Source organism: Portunus trituberculatus, chromosome 24, assembly GCF_017591435.1.
Source record: "Portunus trituberculatus isolate SZX2019 chromosome 24, ASM1759143v1, whole genome shotgun sequence".
NCBI classification, from domain to species: Eukaryota; Metazoa; Arthropoda; class Malacostraca; order Decapoda; family Portunidae; genus Portunus; species Portunus trituberculatus.
The window spans coordinates 10,380,812-10,400,811 of NC_059278.1; the positions used below are offsets into that span (position 1 = coordinate 10,380,812).

The window sequence follows — 20,000 nt, forward strand, 5'->3', positions numbered from 1 at the left end:
TCTCAAGTTTCCTTTCCGACCGTTCTACTGCTGTTGTGGCAGACGGCCACTGTCCTTCTAAATCTATTAACAGTGGTGTACCTCAGGGTTATGTACTGTCACCCACTCTCTTCCTATTATTCATTAATTATCTTCTTAACTAAACTTCTTGCCGTATCCACTCCTACACTGATGATACCACCATACACTTTTCCACGTCTTTTCAGAGACGACTAACCCTTCTGGAAGTCAACAGATCACGCAGGGACGCCACAAAACGCCTGATTTCTGATCTTTCTAAGATTTCTGATTGAAGCAGAAAAATTGGTAGTGTTCAATGCCTTAAAAACTCAATTCCTCCATCTATCAACTCTACACAACCTTCAAGACAACTATCCCCTCTTCTTTAATGACACTCAGCTGTCCCAATTTTCTACAATGAATATCTTCGGTCTGTCCTTTACTCGTACGTAATCTAAACTGGAAACGTCACATCTCATCTCTTGCTAAAACTGCTTCTATGGAGTTAGGCGTTCTGAAGCGTCTCCGCCAGTTTTTCTCGCTCTCTCCAACTGCTGACTTTGTACAAGGGCCTTATCCGTCCTTGTATGGAGTACTCTTCGCATGTTTGGAAGGGTTTCACTGACAGTTTTCTTAGATAGGGTGGAATCAAAAGCTTATCGTCTCATCAGCTCTCCTCCTCTGACTTGCTGTCTTCAGCCTCTTTCTCACCGCCGAAATGTTGCATTTCTTGCTATTCTTTATTGCTCTTTTCATGCTAACTGCTCTACTGATCTTGTTAACTGTATACCTCTCCCTCCTCCTGCGGCCTCGCTGCACAAGGCTTTCTTCTTCCTCTCACTCCTATTCTCTCCAACTCTTTAATACAAGAGCTAATCAGTACTCTCATTCATTCATACCTTTCTCTGGTAAACTCTGGAACTCACTGCCTGCTTCTCTATTTCCATTTTCCTAAGACTTTTAAGATGGAGGTTTCAAGACATTTGTCCCAGAGTTTTGGCTAACTCTACTAACCTTTTAATGAACTGGCAATCAAGTGGGTCTTTTTTGTTATATTTTTTGTAGCTTTTGGTCAGCTTCTCTTCAGTAAAAAAAAAAAAAAAAAAATAACGGACTGGAATTAACAAATTTGCCCCTCCATATATCAGCTTGTGAATGAAGTGGCTACTCAGACTTAAGAAAATGGTCTGGAAAAAGCTCAGAGTTTACTTTCCAAAAATCATTGCATAAAGTTAGAAGGAATTGAGTATTTCAAACTGATTACCATATGTACCCTTTGTGCTGACGTAGACGCTACACGGAATTTTGATGTCTGTTGTTGTAATGCAGTACTTAACCTAACCTCAAGCATATTTCTGTTCAGTCTAGAGTTATTGAAATTATGTAAGTAGTGTATTATAATCATTATGAATAGATTAAGGTACTATAGTATTTAATGTAGGGTTACCGCATAATTTCTGCTCAGTTGTATGGTCTAGAATTACTAAGATGATATTATGCACTAGCTCAAAAAAGTATCGGTTCATACTTTAGGCGAAATATTTTGGGACCAATGGTGATTGGTATTGAGAAACGAAAGTGATGAATAACAAGTCTCATTCAGCATGTTTTGATTTACTAAGAGTATATACAAGAAGCAATCAATCATATATTGATCTACTTTATCATGACTGTGCAATTGTAGGTCATACCATGTACCGATAGCTTTTGGAGCTACTGTACCTGGTACCATATAGTCAATAATAATGAATAAGTTACAACCATTATGTAGTCTTCCATCTACACAGCACTACACGGCCACTCCCAGTCTAGAGAGCTTCTCAGTAACATCTCACCTCCACAGTTGGATTTCATTAATTAACTGGTCCTGGAGTCGTTAACTAATATGCTAATGTGACTACTTCTCCTGAAATCTGGATAATTTACGTATGTATATGATGAATAATAATGAAGGCAATAGGAAGCCCTGAGGAATCCCGGTAATGACGCAGCCATAGTCGTACTTCTCACCATTACCCGGAATTCTTTTGATGTAGGATGCAGACACAGCGTCTCTCTCTCTTCTCTCTCTCTCTCTCTCTCTCTCTCTCTCTCTCTCTCTCTCTCTCTCTCTCTCTCTCTCTCTCTCTCTCACCCACCTACCAACCCTCCTCCTCTCCCCCCACACACAGGTAATACCAATACACAGAGCCCGTGGCAAAATACAACTATTCTCTTATTTTCTTCTCAAGTTTACAATGCACTTCAATATTCTGCTTACGTCCTCGCTATCTCCTCCTTAAGAATATTCATTTCAATACCGAGCTCATATTCAATGTTCGTGTTATGTAGTGGTGGCGGCGCCAGCGGCGATGCGGGGGATCCGAGGCGGTAAGAAGAACCCAATGCCACGGAGAAAGGATCAGAACCTCTCTTAGAAAAGGTTCAAATCCCAAGGTGTAAGTTTGCTCGCCCGAATAAAGGGATTGTGAGGCATAAGAATGAGTCGATTCGAGTATCTACTGCAGCAGGTGGGGGTTAAATGCGCGTGTCTCAGGGAGGTGATGAAGAGGAACTTGGGGGATATTGTGGGAACAGTGCAAAGGAAGAGGAAGAGGAGGAGGAGGAAGAGGCATAAGAAATGGAAGGAAAGAAAAAAAACTAATACAAAACTTGCGGGGAAGATTCTGAAAGAAGGACACACACACACACACACACAGAGAGAGAGAGAGAGAGAGAGAGAGAGAGAGAGAGAGAGAGAGAGAGAGAGAGAGAGAGAGAGAGAGAGAGAGAGAGAGAGAGAGAGAGAGAGAGAGAGAGAGAGAGACGGGGGGCAAAAATAAAAGGAACTTACATTTTCGCAATTGCGTCACACTTTTCACACGACAACTTCGCACTTCCCACACTATTCAGCGAGTTCCCTCACGCGCCTCATACACTTTCGCCACAATTCTCACACGGTACTTTCTCAACACTCATACACAACACCTACCACCACCACCACCACTTCCTCCGACAAAAAGAGAACAACAACTCATAAGAACAACACCTCCATACCTGGTTTCAAAACTAACGAATTATTTTTCAGTTTCTTTAAGTCTCACTCTTCCACACACTCACCAGCACCATCACTACAAACAAAAACATTACTTTCAAACCAACATAATTTCCATATTCACTTTTCTCTCAATGAGTCATCTTTCTCTTAAACTTTACACACATACAGACACACACACATCACACACACACATCACACAGACACACACACACACACACACACACACACACACACACACACACACACACACACACACACACATCACACACACACACACACACACACACACACACACACACACACACACACACACACACACACACACACACACACACACACACACACACACACACACACACACACACACACACACACACACACACACACACACACACACACACACATACACACACACCACTAAGAGCAACCCAAAAAAACTTAATTTTCTCAACACCCAAACAGTTCTCCCTCTCAATGAGTCATCCTCTTCTTAACATCACGCTCCCACACACTCAACATCACGCTCCCACACACTCAACATCACAGCCTCCTCACCACCACCAGCTATCTAAGCCTATCTTCAACGTCCCAGTGCATAGTGTTCAACTTCTTACTTCTTTAGTTCTCCATAACTGCTGAAAGGTGACCCCTAGCACACCTGAACCACTAGGCCTGAACGCTCATTCACACCGAGGATCCACACCTACACTCTCACACTAGAAGGCACTCACGCATTCAGGACTGCACACACACGCATCCAAGCACACTTCATCTCTCAGCATTGAGAAGACTCACAACTATATTCACTTTTATGCACTCAATTCATGGTCCTTCACAGCTCTCTTACACCTAAACGCCCTCACACTTCACACACTTATTCAAGTAAAAGAAAAATAAAAGATCATAATTCCTCACACTTCAAGTATTCAAAGGAGAAAAACAACACACCCATTCATAACACACACACACACACACACACACACACACACACACACACACACACACACACACACACACACACACTTACATTCTCCCTCACCAACTTCCTCATCCAGCGCTAACCCAGATCTACACACTCCCACTTCTCAACACTCATTCACCCAACCCCCCCTCTCCCCATCCTTCCCTCGGGCGTGACTCTGGTACCTTAAGGGGCAAACTGCTCTGGAAACTCTTAATTAGAAATATGAGCCGTGGAAACTACCTTGTTTTCTCTGTGTTTGATTAGGAAGGCAGGAAATATCAGGTATTGTAATTAGGACGAAGGTCTGGGAAAGGTGGAGATGAGAAAGGGAGGAGAGAAGACAGGGAGAGAAGAGAGAGAGAGAGAGAGAGAGAGAGAGAGAGAGAGAGAGAGAGAGAGAGAGAGAGAGAGAGAGAGAGAGAGAGAGAGAGAGAGAGAGAGAGAGAGAGAGAGAGAGAGAGAGAGAGAGAGAGAGAGAGAGAGAGAGAGAGAGAGAGAGAGAGAGAGAGAGAGAGAGAGAGAGAGAGAGAGAGAGAGAGAGAGAGAGAGAGAGAGATGGAAAGGAAAGGGAAAATACAGGAGAAGGACGGTGATTGAGAAAGGAAGGAAAATAGCTCTTTTTCTCTTTTAACGGTTTTCTTAGGTATGAAAGGTATATAATGGCAAATGAGAGAAAACTATAGAAGAAAGAACACTTGGAGAGGGGAGAAATAAGAAGGATAAAGAGAAGCAGAGATAGAATCTTTCAAGAGTATTCCTACAACTTGGAAAGAAAGAAAAGAGGAATATGAAACAAGATAGAATAGAGGGAATAAGATGAATAGGAGGAAAAAAAGTGACATGAAACAATAAGGAACGGAATAAGGAAGACTATGAAAAGGTTGAGTCAGACAACAGGTTTAGCAGAGAGAGAGAGAGAGAGAGAGAGAGAGAGAGAGAGAGAGAGAGAGAGAGAGAGAGAGAGAGAGAGAGAGAGAGAGAGAGAGAGAGAGAGAGAGAGAGAGAGAGAGAGAGAGAGAGAGAGAGAGAGAGAGAGAGAGATAAATAGGAAATAGAGGAAGGAAAGAAAAATGACAAAGTAATAAATTTCCTTGCTATTGATTATAATATTTTACAACTTTTCCTTCCTTTTTATTGTCATCGTGATTTATTTCGCCTACACACTCGTGGGATATATTTCATTTGAGTTCGTCACTTTTTCTGTCGTGTTTGGTCTTATTTAGCTTAATATATATACTGACGTGGAATATGTTTTTTTTTTTTTTCTCTCTTCTCCAATCGTTGTTTTTGTCATTAATTCCGAACTTTTGAGAACCGACCCGTTAATTAAAGGAAAAGTGCAGGAAGTTTTACGCCCCAAACGTATTTACTTACAATTTAATCCCCCTCTCTTTTTTTTATTTCCGTTTTCGGATTTCGTTTATTTATTTATTTTTTTTGCCGTTCCTACTCAGCAATAAAAAAAAAAAAAGGTTACGCATCGCTCCATTGTGGAAGTTTTCTCGGTGTGATTGGAACTGGATTGGTGGGCAGGTGGTGGCGGCGGAGCAGACTAGGATACGGATACGGTATTACACTCCTGGACTTCCGGACGCCGGTTTCAGGTCCGCCACTTTCGCATTGTGGCTGAAATTGACTCCACGTCTTTCTCGCGGCCATCAGTTTAGCGTCAATAAAAGCAGGGACAGCCGCGCAGGACATCAACAGGTGTGTCGCTGACTGCTCGTACATCACTTGCAACACCTCATCCTCGAGGCTGAAGGTGTAAATGTCACCTTATGCAAAATTTTTATGTAAAATCTATATATGAATTCATCAGAGAGTTTGAATAATACATTACTATTTCTCAATTAAATTTCCCTAATATACTTAACTTAAAAAAGACAAACCACTTAATTCAACGTAACTTAACCTCAATTAACTTAAGTTTAAATTGAACATAAAGTAAAATACAATTTAACCTAACTTGATCCAGCTTAACTTCAGCTTAATGAAATCATAAATCATTCTAACGTAACTACAACGTAACGTTACGTAACGTAACGTAACTGAAACTCACCTATTCTAAAGTAACCAAATAAAGCAGAACACAATTTAACATATTTTGAAGAAATCTTTTATTTCGACTAATTTTCTGAAAGGTTTACGTGAAGGCAACATAGATTACATAAATAGAATATAGAAAAAAATAAAAAAATAAAAAATACGCAAAAAATATTCTGCAAAACAATTACAATTACAACAAAACAAGAATATCCATACTGCAAATGTACTAAGGATCATAAACTAGGAAAACATAAAAAATAAAACTTACAGGAAAAAGGACTCGATTCAAGAAAAGAAACGAAACATTCAGGTGGAGAGAGAGAGAGAGAGAGAGAGAGAGAGAGAGAGAGAGAGAGAGAGAGAGAGAGAGAGAGAGAGAGAGAGAGAGAGAGAGAGAGAGAGAGAGAGAAACTGATGCATAAGAGAGATTCAAAACGATGCAATCACGCCCAGGTCACTATGGATACAAGTAATCGATCATCAGGTGGCACCAGCGTAATTAATCTTTCCAAGCAACGAAATTAACCAACACTCAGGTATGCAAGGCGAAAAATTAATCCTCTCCCAGGTAACCCAAAGAAACTGCAAGAGAGAGAGAGAGAGAGAGAGAGAGAGAGAGAGAGAGAGAGAGAGAGAGAGAGAGAGAGAGAGAGAGAGAGAGAGAGAGAGAGAGAGAGAGAGAGAGAGAGAGAGAGAGAGAGAGAGAGAGAGAGAGAGGTTGTCGGTAGCTTAGCACATAGCAGTTATTGGAAGGAGACTAAGCTGGGAGGCAAAACAACCATCTCTCTCTCTCTCTCTCTCTCTCTCTCTCTCTCTCTCTCTCTCTCTCTCTCTCTCTCTCTCTCTCTCTCTCTCTTTGCGCACATTCACAACCACAAGCTTCCATTCCCTTCCATCTCTGCAGCTTCCCCTCTCCTCCCCAGAGCCTTTATAACATCCTCAAGAGCAGCAGAGTATGTAATAATGATACTAATATTACCAGTGACTGAAGGTACGTGCGCTGCAGGCTACAGAGTTCAAAAAAGAGAATTAAGAGCTTAAGTAATATTAATTGGTTAGCATTACCATTATACTGAGTAATAGCGTGAATTAATCCTTTTACCATGTTATATTAATACTTCAGATTTTGTACTTAATGTGAATAGTAAGGAGTCCTCGCACTTACTATTCCTTTACTGTCCTCGAACCGTTGCCCTTACTATTCTGGAACCTTCATAGCTACTCTCTTGGAACCTTCGTCTTCACCATTCTGATTCACCTTTACTCTCCTGGAACCTTTGTCTTCACCATTCTGATTCACCTTTACTCTCCTGGAACCTTCGTCTTCACCATTCTGATTCACTTTTTCTCTCCTGGAACCTTTGTCTTTAACATTCTGATTCACCTTTACTCTCCTGGAACCTTCGTCTTCACCATTTTGATTCACCTTTACTCTCCTGGATTCTTTTTCTTCACTCTCCCGGAAGCTTTGTCTTTACTATTCTGATTTACCTTTACTCTCCTGGAAGCTTTGTCTTTCGTACCAAGGAACCTTCACTTTCACTATCCTAGAAACTTTGTCTTTACCATTCTCGAACTTCCGTCTTTACCACCGTGGGACCTTTGTTTTTACTTTCCTGGAACCTTCACCTATATTATCTTGGAAACTTCACCTTTATTATTCTGGAACGCTTGTCTTTAATATTCTGGAACCATCGTCTTAAGTATCTTACAACTTTTGTTTTTACTAACCTGGAACTTTCACATTCACTATCCTGAAGCCTTTCTTTTTACCATCATGGAATCTTCTCCTTTACTCTCCTGGATGATTTCTTTTTACTATCTTGAAACCTTCATATTTATCATCCTGGAACCTTTGTCTTCGCTATTTTTCAGCCCTCTTCTTTACAGTCCTGGAAACTTCACATCTGCTATCCTCTATCTCTAGTTTTAATTTCGTGTGGTTTATCACAGCTTAACACGTCTCAATAAGTTTGTTGCCATTTGTTGTTCCATTTGTGTTCCTTAATTATGAGATCCTACGTAACAGTTAGCTGATTTTAACCTGTTTTATGATGGAGTGGCTGCGGCAGAGGGCAACAAAAAATTAGAAAAAAAAGGATCATTGAAGGTACCAATCCACAAAGAAAACACTCAAGATGACTATCCCAAATTATAACGAGTTTTAACTCTCATTACGATATAATATAAATCACGGCACCAAAAGTCGATATGTACAATCTCCTTAAATACCTTAAGAAAGGAGGGATAAAATCAATAGGTTTTTCAATATCTAGATATGCTACTGAATATAAAAAATCTCAGACTGATTTGTGGTTAAAGGAAGATTAGTTAGCTGCAATTAAGGTAGGTGCTATAATTCCTAAAGTAATGCCAAATGACAGTCCTGGCGGCAAGAAGTGGTTGAGTATTCAAATCTTTTAGAGTGTGCAGTTTGATTTAGCTATTCAGAACATTAACTTATTATCACTGAAATGAAGAGGCAAATGTTGTTGTTCTTATTCTAAAGTGTGTTGGAACCTTTTGCCTCGACAACATTTAGCAAACTATAGTGGAAGTTGATGGGATTTTCAGGAATATTTGTATTTTCCCAATGATGTTTGGGAAACTTTTAACCAGTAACTATAAAGAAACAACGTCGGGAACGCATCTAATCGTCTTTGAGACATTTTATAATCAGTAACAAGATAACAAATGATTGAAGGAGAACACAGACCAAGCAGTCATGAAGAGTTAGTCCCAATATTGATCTGAGTATGCACACATCACCTTGATAAACACTAGCTTCCCATACGGTGGTAACTCTAGACACTCCCAGAACACACTGCCCAAACAGACCCTCAGCCCGGAGCCGAATATTCAGGCACCAATTCAGTGAGTCACGAATAAACATGAACATTCATAGACCACCGTAAGACCCTGGCAGGCTAATGCAAACCCCTCGGTGACCAATACAGCTTCCGGGAGACCAATGCAGGAGCTGAGAACTAGATTACACGACTAAAGGTTTATGCTGTTATAGGCCGAGCGAGACACTATCTCCCAATTACATCAAAGGCACGACGGTACTGCAGAAACTAAATGTACAAGTGAGTAGGAGAAAATGAGAGATAACAGAACAACGGGACGAGGAAATAAGAGAAGAGAATAGAAAACCAGATGAAAGAAAAGAGCTAAAAGAAAAAAAGTCAGCAGAAAAGAGATAAGAAATTGAAAGTTTGGCAAGAAAATATAAGAGACAGAGTAAAAAGCGACGAGTTAGAAAAGAAACAATGAAATTAAGAGAAGAAGGAATAGAGCAAAGAAGAATAGAGAAAACAAGAGGTAAGAGAAGAGAAGCGAGATGAGGAGAGAGGAGAGGACAAGAGAATAATGAGGTCAGGAAGAAGTATAAGAAGAAGAGAGTAAAGAGGAGGGATAAGAGAAGAGAAAGGAAAGGGAGGGAAGAGAAATATATGATGAGATAAGATAGATGACTGGGAAAGAGACGGAGGAGAGAGGAGAGAGATATTTTGAGGAAATATTAGGAGGAGGAGGAAGAAAGGAGAGAAAATGCTTCTTTGCAGTGAAAGGAGGAAGTGGAGACATTATTATCGAATAGAAAAAGAAAGTTAGCAGAAAATGAAGCATAGCAAGAACGCGAATAAAGAAGAGAAAAAGAGGAGGAGACGCTAAAATAAAAACAACTTTACGAAGCGAATGAAAAATAAATATAAATTGCTGAATCCGGAATGGAAAGGAAATAGTGGACAGAACGTACAGATAAATTGTAGACAGAAAAAAAAAAACGAAAAAAGAGGGAGGTAAAGTAAAGGGGAGATAACGATTCGCCAAGAAGAGTACACACAGAAGGATACACAGAAAATGGAAATAAAGGAGACGCAGAAAAAAATACAAAATAAATTGTGTGTGTGTGTGTGTGTGTGAGAGAGAGAGAGAGAGAGAGAGAGAGAGAGAGAGAGAGAGAGAGAGAGAGAGAGAGAGAGAGAGAGAGAGAGAGAGAGAGAGAGAGAGAGAGAGAGAGAGAGAGAGAGAGAGAGAGAGAGAGAGAGAGAGAGAGAGAGAGAGAGAGAGAGAGAGAGAGAGAGAGAGAGAGAGAGAGAGAGAGAGATAGAGATAGATTAGAGGGAGAGAGAGAGAGAGAGAGAGAGAGAGAGAGAGAGAGAGAGAGAGAGAGAGAGAGAGAGAGAGAGAGAGAGAGAGAGAGAGAGAGAGAGAGAGAGAGAGAGAGAGAGAGAGAGAGAGAGAGAGAGAGAGAGAGAGAGAGAGAGAGAGAGAGAGAGAGGTTTGACAGGCATGTCAAAACCATTGCCAAGAAAGCCTCTCACAGGATCTCCGCTCTCAGAAGGATCGCCAGTTTCCTCGACAGGAAGGGAGACTGCTGCTGTACAAGGCACAGGTGCGGCCCCACCTTGAATACGCAGCTCTCTCCTGGATGTCCTGTGCCGCCACACACAGAAGGAGACTGGACAGCATCCAACGCCGCGCCATACGGCTAGTAGATGCTGCACTACCACCTCACCCAGAGCCTGAGCGTCCCCTTGATTCACTGGAACACCGCAGAGACGTGGCGGCGATCGTAGTGTTCCATAAGGCACAGGTGCAAAGAGTGCCACATCTGGCAGGGCTGCGTCATCCTCTAAGAGTCACCGCACGGAGCACGAGAACGGTGCTCAATGGTGGTGACGCCGTAGAGGTGCCGCGATCCCACGGGTGTCAGCATCAACGCACCTTCGCAGGACGCGTCTCCAGGATGTGGAACTTGTTCACGGCCGCGGTGCCTCACGTCCAGGAGATGAACACACACAGTGTCAAACTGATGGCACATAAGTGGAGACAGACACTGCCAACTCCTCTGACACTCTTTGTGACGTGACACTCAGTGTAGTGCAGTGCGTGAATAGTGCTAGTGAAGTGAAACGAATAGTGCTCCATTTACATGCTGACCATCTTGTATATTATCTATTTTTAAGTCTTGTAAATATTGTAGAGAAATAGATTGTAGTACCCTTAGAATAGGTAGCACACGACAGTGCGCCTTTGGGTACATGTTCCTTCGTATAAAGTTTTGTTTAAATAAAAAAAAAAAAAAAAAAAAAGAGAAAGCGTTATATTTGAGATAATTAGAGAGAGAGAGAGAGAGAGAGAGAGAGAGAGAGAGAGAGAGAGAGAGAGAGAGAGAGAGAGAGAGAGAGAGAGACCATCATGAGAGGTAGACAAAACACTAATACAGGTGACAAGAAGAGAGGGTCGGGAAGGAGAGGGAAGAGTAAGAGGGAGAAGAGGAAGAGAAGGAGGAGGAAGCAACCGGTGGAGTACGAGAGGGAGTGAGGGTGGAGTGGGTGTGAACGAGGCAGCGCGTGTGGGCGGGGGAGTGCATGCGTACGTGGGTGTGGGTGAGTGGTAGGGAGTGTGTGAGGTGGTGGTGGTGCAGGGTTGGTCATGGTGGTGGTGGTAGTGGAGGAGGTGGAGGTGGAGGGGGGCAGTCGAGTGAGTGGGCGGCTTAAAGCTTACCTCCCTATGTATCCCTTCCTCCCTCCTCCTCCTCCTTCTCCACCTACTCCTCCTCCTCCTCGACAGCTGTGCACTCCAACTGACCAAAACAGAAGTGGAGTCGTGCTGTCGTTAAGGTCGTTCGCCTCAACACGACACGAGAACTGGGCCTGTCTGGTGTCCGTCTGTCTGTATAACACTCCGAGCCTGCCTGCGTGTGTCTGTCCGTCTGGTATGCATGCCGGTCTGCTGCTCTTTGTATTTATGATTGTCTGTGTGTGTCCTTCCTTCTCTTCATTAATAGCTCTTCGTCTCCCTTCTCGACACCTAGCTTCCTTTCCCTCCCCCCAGCCCCCTCTCACCGTGCAACGTCACACCTCACCTTGTCTTCTATCAGTGTGGGTGATCGCCACTGTCACCACCTCGCTGGCCCACGTCCAAGATTCCGTGCCTGCCTCTCTTCCTTTCATTCTTATTCCTTTTTTCTACTTCTTTCCCCGATTATTTCCCCTAAGCGTTCTCTCTCTCTCTCTCTCTCTCTCTCTCTCTCTCTCTCTCTCTCTCTCTCGTGCTACTTAGTCTAGGTTTCTTTCTTATCCTTGTTTTGTTGTTTCTTATCCACATCTTTTATTGTTTTCTTTACATTAATCTTGGCTTCTCTTTCTCTTCCGTCACTTGATACATATGCGTTTAAAAAGCTGAACTAATTATTACATAGATATATATATTATTTTAAGTACACCCTCTCTTATGTGCCCACACGCATGCACAATTTATACACATGCACATGAGTTCTCGCGCTCTCACACACACACACACACACACACACACACACACACACAGACACACACACACACACACACACACACACACACACACACACACACACACACACACACACACACACACACACACACACCTTTGTCTCTCGTATTATTCCTACATTCCCTCTTCCACTCTAGTGATTCTGTATTCCCGTCTTTCCCTTGTCCCTCTCTCCCTCCCTCCCTCCATCTATCCACGTATCTCTCCATCTCTCCCTCGTACCCAAGTCTCTCTCTTACTACTGCCTTCCTTCACTAGTCTCTTTCTCCCTCCTTCATTTCCTGCTGCTCTCATCTCTCCTTTTATTTCCTCCTGCCATTAATTCCTTCATTTGTCCTTGCTTTCAGGGTCTGACGGCAAGCGGCGGCGTCCCTCGCTTTATATGAAAGGGAAAATTTATGGAATGAATGTATATATGCGTCTCTCTCTCTCTCTCTCTCTCTCTCTCTCTCTCTCTCTGTGTGTGTGTGTGTGTGTGTGTGTGTGTGTGTGTGTGTGTGTGTGTGTGTGTGTGTGTGTGTGTGTGTGTGTGTGTGTGTGTGTGTGTGTGTGTGTGTGTGTGTGTGTGTGTGAGTGAGTGCGAGCGTGCGTGCATACTTGCCTCCACCTGTATCTCTCGCCTCGCTGATAATTGCAAGGAAGAAGGCAGAGGAAGAAGAAAACATGGAGGGAAGACGAGGAGAGAAGAGCTGCGAGGGAATTAGGGAAAGAAGAATAGTAGAAAAGAACAGAGGGGAAGAGCAGTAGTAGCAGCAACACCAGCAGGAAGAGTTCAGGAGAAAGCAGAAGGAGAGATGAAGATAAATAATACAGGAAATAGAGAGAGAGAGAGAGAGAGAGAGAGAGAGAGAGAGAGAGAGAGAGAGAGAGAGAGAGAGAGAGAGAGAGAGAGAGAGATGTCCCAACGCTGTTTCACAAGAAGCGAATGTTTCTGTGAAGTCTCTCTCTCTCTCTCTCTCTCTCTCTCTCTCTCTCTCTCTCACATAGGTTCACTCAAAACCAATATCTGTCTCTTCGTAGCTGCAAATTCTCTCTCTCTCTCTCTCTCTCTCTCTCTCTCTCTCTCTCTCTCTCTCTCTAGGAAGATGTGAATTCTGTACCACCGAATATTCATACACTCTCTCTCTCTCTCTCTCTCTCTCTCTCTCTCTCTCTCTCTCTCAATAATATAAATTCACAAATATAATGTTCCTACGTATTCTGGCTCCCGTTTTCCTTTATTACCTGTACGTACAAGTAAGACCCGTCCGTCATTTTGTACCGTGGTTTTCCTTCATAACTTTAATCTATCGGTGAACGCGACGTGAAATGAAAACCGGGATGTGTGTTACGTCCGTCAGTTTGTGGGTGCTATCGGTGAGGTGTGTGTGTGTGTGTGTGTGTGTGTGTGTGTGTGTGTGTGTGTGTGTGTGTGTGTGTGTGGCGCTGCTACATCGCTCCTGGTTCACCAATACCGTCCATTACTTATCCCTTAGAGCACTTAACTGATGACCCAGATACTTCTTTGCTGGTTTGTCAGTTCTGCTACATAAAGCCATAGACTGCAAGATATACTCGTAGTTACTCATTTTTCATGCCAGTGGAGTCTGAGAAATCTTGACTTGACAATTCTATTAACTTGTCTTTATTTCATCTCAGTTTTCTTCTCTGTCAACTTGTCTGTCTCCTTGTCTTTGTACCAGTAAAATAACTACAAAACAAGCTGATGAAAAGGATATTATTCTATTTATATTTCTCTTTTAGTTCAGCTGTTCTTTGTACTCTGTTCTGCTCCAGTAACTTCCGCCATGCTTTTGTCATTAAATAATCTACTTAGTAATATAATGATACAATGCCGCGTAAATGTAGGTGGGGCTGAAATAAAAGAGTCTTCACGTGATGATATCTGAGGGTTCCGTGAGAAGTATTAAGGTATAAATAATGATTCCTCCCTCCTTCGCATGCATTTTACAGTTAGCAATAGTCCAGTAGTTGTGATAATTCATAATAAAAAAGAAATATGAGAAATTTTTATGATTTATCTTGACATTTTTTTCCTTAAATGTTAAGAAAGAAAACAAAAAAAGAGCCGTCTGACACAGCTCTGGTCAATAGAAAGAATAGACTAACATACCAGTCTTACTCATACCGTGTTTTGTGCTTTCCATCAATCATGAGTTTTCTAGTATTCATATTTTCTACATATGAGGGAACTCTGACCAAAGACAGGTAAAAAGGTATGATAAAAAAAGGCCAACTAAAGGTGTAAATTCTTAAAGAGTGTATGAAGCCGTAAGGATTAGACAAAGTTTAAAAACTGGTGACAGTTTGCTTTACCTAACAGCGGAGAAAATATTCCAGGTCACAGGAAACGAAATTGAGGAAACGCCAACTACAACGGCAGCAAGTGTCTCAGACTACCATATTTTGGCCCTGACCGAACACCACCACAATTACAGGGATGTAGGAGGAAGTCTTAGGATTGCTGACTCCTGAACTCTTACAAATAATATCTATTATCAGAACCGGAATCACGCCTCATTCCAACAGACCAAATGGTGTAGTGAAGTCTTACATTCATCGCGGTAAACAAAACAAAAAAGAAGATAACAACACTATGACATTAACAGGGGATGTGATGCAGGTATTCAAGCGGCGTAATGGGTACTACAACGGTGAGGTAAACAAGATCCTTCGGGTCAGTAATCAGAATATGACTGGATGTAATAGTTCAAAATTAATAGTCACATCTAAAAATGATAGGGGAAAAATAATTCTTTAAACGAAGTAATCAGGTTGTTAGAGGGAAAAATAGATTAAAAAAGATGATTTGACAGATTTGTATACAAAAATAATAAATTGATAGAGGTCTCTCTCTCTCTCTCTCTCTCTCTCTCTCTCTCTCTCTCTCTCTCTCTCTCTCTCTAAGATATTACCAGGTGTAGGCCTTCTGACTTCTTGCAGCTTCCCTATTTTTCTTATGTTCCACATTCTCAAAGCAACATTCAAAATCTTTAGAGAAGCATTTCAATAGTACAGCTTCACGCAGATCTTGCAAAAAGGGGCGTAGGAAGGAGTCTTACATTCATCATAACAAATAAGAACAACCCGTACCGCAATCCACTAAATTCCCGAGGCAACATCACTGCAACCCTTCCCTTCAGACCCTTCCGTATAAAAATAACATAATTATCAGCTTCTCAGGAGCAGAATTGGTAAGACAAAATTTCCGTCATTATTACCAGAATCCTTGAATCCCTCTATCAACGACTCTCTTGCCCACTTAACCTTCCATTAAGTAACCCACACTCCAAACTAATTAAAACTAACAAAACATCAAGTTATATATCTCTCTCTCTCTCTCTCTCTCTCTCTCTCTCTCTCTCTCTCTCTCTCTCTCTGTGACTAGTATTTTTTGCCGCTAATTAGCCTCGCCCCCTATCCTACCTCACCTGTTTCTCTGAATGGACAGGTGCGCGACAGGTAAGACGGACAGGTGGGGAGAGACGAAGGGCGAGGCACGAGAACGCTGACCAATCTCACGGTCGAGAGAGAGAGAGAGAGAGAGAGAGAGAGAGAGAGAGAGAGAGAGAGAGAGAGAGAGAGAGAGAGAGAGAGAGAGAGAGAGAGAGAGAGAGAGAGAGAGAGAGAGAGAGAGAGAGAGAGAGAGAGAGAGAGAGAGAGAGAGAGAGAGAGAGAGAGAGAGAGAGAGAGAGAGAGAGAGAGAGAGAGAGAGAGAGAGAGAGAGAGAGAGAGAGAGAATAAGAGGTAATAAACAAGAAGAAGGGGATGAGTCCAAAAAACTGGCGGTGACACTGAAGAGGCGGTGCAAAGGGAGACATGGAGGGGATGAGAATAGAGGAAGGGACAGAAGCAAGGAGAAAAGAAGGAAACGGGAAGAACAGTAAGAAGAGAAGATAAAGGCGATTGGTGCACAGTGGAGAGCACGAGGAAAAGAGGAGAAACTTAGAAGCCAAAAAGGATAATGATAAAGAAGACAGTGATGAGAGGTGAATTTATAAGATAGTTATGTGTCCAGGTAAGAATTAATGACGATAAATATTCTACTATAAGAAAGTTGTATGAAAAAAAAAAAAAACCGATATGAAAGAGGAAACGCGGCCTTCATAGGATGAGAGTGACGCTAAGTGTGTGTGTGTGTGTGTGTGTGTGTGTGTGTGTGTGTGTGTGTGTGTGTGTGTGTGTGTGCGTGCGCAAAGGCCAAATGACTAATCTATACATAGGTGGTGCAATGAAATTATTATATGTATGATTTTCTTTTGGGTGATAAAAAGATACTCTGTTTGAATATTGGCAACTTGTTCTAAATTTGTAGAAAATTTGAGTGACTTGCAACCATTCGCAATACAGTTCAACAAAGTATGAAATATAAAAAAAATGAAGACGTTATGATAATAAATGAATAAAAGAATAAGCAAATAAACAAAGCAATGGAGCTTGAAATAAATACAAAGGAAAGGTTGATTCGGAGTATCAGTGTAGTTTTAGCTACATAGAAGTATGAAATTAAGGTGCACAGAGAAAAATTACATAAATATCCAAGCCATGTATCATTCCATCGATCGCACGTAAACAAAGAAGCACAAAGGATAAGAGACACGTGGTGCATAGAGAAGTGGCTGAGTTTCTCTTATAAGACAGCGACTTGGACTCTTATGGGTGAGGATAGTAATATTTTTTTGGCGCTTCGTTATTTAAATAAAGTATTCACAAATCATACACAGTTATGGAGGAGGCAGTAGACACCTGCCGACACGATAATTATTCCCAATGAGGTCTAATAGCACTGGTTCAGAGAAGGCTGTGAACTTGTCATTAAAGCCAGCTGTGACTTCACTGAACGTTTCCATCTGTGTCTCACATCACAAAAGGGCAGTCACAGCCTACCCTCTAAAAATGACAACTCTCTCCCTTCACACAACACTGCATGCATCTAACTACACATACATTCTTCACGTAAAATCTAAAATTGACACAAAAAAAAAAAAAAAAGATTGCTATACCATCTTTGAAATCCCTTTCTAATTGTCTTCTATCCAAGTTGTCTGGGGACCTGCATCTCACTGGGCCTTTTTTTTATTATAATTCTTGTTGCCCTTGGTCGGTCTTCCCTCTTATATATATATATATATATATATATATATATATATATATATATATATATATATATATATATATATATATATATATATATGTATATATATATTCAGAGACTTCAGTAGTTCACGACGCCAGGTGTAGGACGCATCTTCCTTTCACCACTCTCCCAGCTCTTATGGGGATCTGAGTATATGTGGACGTTTTACCAACACTTCTGATCGTATTGATGTTATTTTTGTCTTCATAACAAAAATACTATGGCACATTACGAAGCGGAAGTAAAGAGTAACTACGCTGTGGAATACTTGTTATAACAATTATGTAGAGAAGATCTGGATGCGGCATATGAAAAGGTGAAGTATCCAGGCAGCTGAGATAAGTAATTTCAGAAACAAGGATGATAAAAGCAATGAAAGTATGCGAGTTTTGTTATGAGAACTGGAAATGAGAGAATGAAATGTGATATGACTGAAGGACTGAGACGGCCTGATGTGGTCTAGGTACGTGGAAAGAATGGCAGGAAGCAAGTGTATGTATAACAATTCATGATATGCGGTGGATGAAAGAAGACCTCCAGTGAAATGGGAAGACAGTATGCAAGAGGAAAGAGGAGTGAGGAGAATAAGAGAATCAGAGCATGCAAGGAGGGAGTAAATGGAAGCTCCTGTCTCCCGCCCGTGCCCTCTGGAGCGTGCTTAAGAAGAAAGGTCGCGTGTACAAACAGATGGATACACAGACACAAAGGTGGAGAGGTGAGATGAAAAACGACCATCCCATCACAATCAGAACCCTACCAGCACCGCAACACCTCATCAGCATTCCTCAGCACCCTCCCAACATCCCTTCAGCACTCAAATACCAACCAAGCCAGAGCGCATCAGTACACGAATGGTACCAAGAACAGCACCCAACAATATCCCAGTGGCCACCCCTCAGTACTAAGCACCCCCTGGCAGTTCGTCAATACGGCTTAAAACTTGATGTGGATGAGCATATTCTTACCCCTGGCAGGTACGTGCACGGGGCGCTACCAAGATACGTGAAGGTCGAAAATCCGGCGCCTTAGTCCTGCTCACTCGTCCTACCTGGGGGAGAGAGAGAACAGAGAGAGTTAGTGGAATAATTGTACCTCAAGGTGTTTGTATCTTAAATGGTAATGATATATTAAGTGTTCGTGGAAACGGTTATGTGGTGGTGATAGTTGTGACAAAAGTAATATCAGTAATAAGATTAACAACAATATGAACAGGAACATCAACAACGACAGTATAATAGTAGTAGTAGTAGTAGTAGTAGTAGTAGTGGTGGTGGTGGTAGGGAGGCAGTGGCATAGTGGATAAGATGGTGAGGGTGGGATCAGGCAGACCCCCATGCGTAGGTTCGAATATCACTACGTGCCACCTTGCCATTTGTCGAGTGGTTTAAAGTTACTTACATGTCACCATGATACCCAGGTTCTAGGTGGAGGTGTAATTGCCTTACATCAAAGTTGCGCTTGGTTGGTGATGTGGGGCCAAATATGGGTACCAATATAAGTAAAATTTGCCTGCGTCGCTAAGGGGTGGAAGCTGAACAGTGCTTCCCATACTCTTCAAGTAAACCTACAGGCGCTACAAGCAATAACTCACAAAAAAAGTAGTAAAAGTAGTAGCAGTAGTTATGATAATAATGGTAATAATAACAGTAATAATAATAATGGTGAAAATAATAATTATACGAATGACAATAGCAGTATTAATAACAGTGATAATGATAATAATGACAGCAATAACAATAATGACAATAATAATTATGATGATAATAATAATAAAGATAATAATAATAATAATAATAATAATAATAATAATAATAATAATAATAATAATAATAATAATAATAAACAATAATAATAATAATAATAATAATAATAATAATAATAATAATAATAATAATAAAAATAACAAAATCAACAACAGCAACAACAAAAGGGGCTTCATTAACTGAAATAATCGTGGTAGCGATATTATCATTATTATTATTACTAATATCATCATCATTATTTAGAAGCCGTAGTAATAGAAATAGTAGTAGTAGTAGTAGTAACTATGAAATAATATCATAATATATTCCATCATGTTAATGAGAGAGAGAGAGAGAGAGAGAGAGAGAGAGAGAGAGAGAGAGAGAGAGAGAGAGAGAGAGAGAGCAGAAAAAAAGATTACGGACACGATAAGAAAAGACTGCAGAGACCATAATAAAAGAAAGAAAAAACACTGAAGGAAGTGAGAAAAAAAAAAAACACGAGGGTGAGGGGAGAAGAAGAAGAAAGGCGGGAGGAAGGGGAAGGAAAAGAAGACGGGAAGAAGAGAAGGGAGGAAAGGTGGTGATGGCGGACAGAAAAGTGATGCCTAGAGGAAGTTTTTGCATATATTGTCCCTAGGGCGAGAGAGAAGTTTCCCTGAAGGATTAATTTTCCCAGCAGCAGAGGGGAGGGGGATCAAGGCACAATGGGGGATGGGAGAGGGGAGGAAAGATTTGGGGAGATGGGAGAGGAAA

At 41.4% G+C, this 20,000-nt stretch overlaps 1 protein-coding gene across 13 annotated transcripts in view; it reads right to left on the bottom strand.

Annotated features, from left to right (window-relative positions):
* Positions 1-20,000, bottom strand: part of LOC123508029 (heterogeneous nuclear ribonucleoprotein C-like) — a 316,189-nt gene that overhangs the window by 224,134 nt on the left and 72,055 nt on the right. For 3 of the 13 annotated variants that reach the window (XM_045261401.1, XM_045261404.1, XM_045261402.1), the window contains exon 2: positions 18,468-18,550. The exons of the other annotated variants lie outside the window; for them this stretch is intronic. The gene's annotated coding sequence lies outside the window, so the exon portion shown is untranslated. The remainder of the gene's footprint in view (positions 1-18,467; positions 18,551-20,000) is intronic. 13 annotated transcript variants of the gene reach the window in all.